Here is a 1,688-nt window from a genome sequence, read left to right as displayed (position 1 = left end):
TCTGAAGGGATACGATGGCCCTGTTATTCGCGTCACTGTACTTAATTCTCAATCTTTGATCACTTTCTCTCTAGTCTTCATGATTTTTAGAAATGCGATCAAGGATATTCTTGGCCTCATCATAAGTTTTATCCAGCAGACCTCCAGCTGCTACCGCATTGGCAGATGTCTGCGATGCAGGGTTGAATTTGTGGTAGAAAATCTCCATCTATAAGCAGTCTGGTAAGCCATTATGCGGGCAATCTCTTACTAGCTCTTAAACCTCGCCCAAGCATCGCTGAGTGATTCGTCAATATCCTGTTTAAAATTGGTGATCAACTTCCTTCTTCTGGCGTTCTCCGTTAGAGGGAAGTACTTCTTCATAAACTTCTAACCATTTGCTCCCATGATGTAATCTTCCCGGGTTCAAGAGAGTAAGCACATTTTCGTGCCTAGTCACACAACGAAAATGGAAACAACGTTAGTTGAACCTCCTCAGTGGAGATGTTAAAGAACATGCGGATCCTCGCCACGTCTACCACCAAACTGTCCGACAGTTTGGATCATCTGCAGGATCACCAGTTTCATTTTGAACCTCGATCCGTCAAGAGCGGGCCTCATGATTCTTGGGGAGAAATCATAGAGGTTGGGCGACGCATAGTCCCGAATGGGCCTATTGCGNGATCCGTCAAGAGCGGGCCTCATGATTCTTGGGGAGAAATCATAGAGGTTGGGCGACGCATAGTCCCGAATGGGCCTATTGCGGTCATTCACGAATAGGATGGGATTCACCATGATATTATTTTCATTTAGTGCTTCATTTGGCTGTCTCTCAATCTTCATTGGAACGTTCTTTCAATCTCTAGGTCGTAATTCGCCAGAGATGAAAGCTGCACGAAAATAAAAAAAATTACCGTTAGCACAATGTATTGTCGAGTTCCCCGGCAACGGCGCCAAAAACTTGATTCGTTGTGTTATGCGATGAAATAATGGTAAAGAATGCGATGGTGGAAAATGCGTTGTGCATACAAGTTTTCTCAGTAAGATCCAAGTATAAATCCTACTGAGTTGCTTGGTAAGCCCAGGGTCGAACTCAGGAACTAAGGAAAATAGTATGCGATGATAATTTTTATATCACTGTGCAGTAACAAATAAATCAAGGGTTTGGTTGGTGCGTTGTTTACAATATAAAGTGTATGCGACGGAGTTGAGAAAAGAGTTAATATTACGAAAGATACGATGAGTATGCAGGGGAACAGGTTGAGAAGGGGTTTAGCTAACACTTCCTAGGATTGCGTTCATGTTATGCGATCATGCTACATACATACAACAACAAATCATCTCTCAATGCAAATGGTACGACTTCTAGTTTTAGAACGCATGCGATATATGCGATGATGTCTATAGGACTTACATCTAAGCCTCTATTCTTATCTATGCGATGGCGAATGACACACACATATACAAGGCGACCGCATACTATCATAACCTATCTCTAGGGTGCATGCGATGCATGTTGGCAAACAGAGCTTATCTCTAAGTCCTTATCTCTTGCTTATGCAGATCTAATCGTGCTCTCTCGAGTCTAGATTCTAACCTAGCACTCTCAAGTCTTTGGTTCTTTCTTTAGACTCTCTCTCGAGTAGCTCTAAGGGTGTTGGGCACAACATAAGACAAGATGATCGCATGCAATGAAGATCCTAGGTCAT

General features: G+C 42.9%; 1 non-coding gene across 1 annotated transcript; it reads left to right on the top strand.

Moving 5' to 3' along the window:
- The first annotated feature begins 224 nt into the window (after positions 1–224).
- Positions 225–330, top strand: LOC120074877. Its single transcript, XR_005481156.1, has one exon. It is a non-coding gene; the product is annotated as a small nucleolar RNA R71 (small nucleolar RNA).
- Positions 331–1,688: the final 1,358 nt, after the last annotated feature.

The sequence above is a fragment of the Benincasa hispida genome, chromosome 3 (genome assembly GCF_009727055.1).
Source record: "Benincasa hispida cultivar B227 chromosome 3, ASM972705v1, whole genome shotgun sequence".
Lineage (NCBI taxonomy): Eukaryota > Viridiplantae > Streptophyta > Magnoliopsida > Cucurbitales > Cucurbitaceae > Benincasa > Benincasa hispida.
The sequence above is the reverse complement of the archived record's forward strand: the minus strand, read 5'-3'. Positions and strand labels throughout refer to the sequence as shown.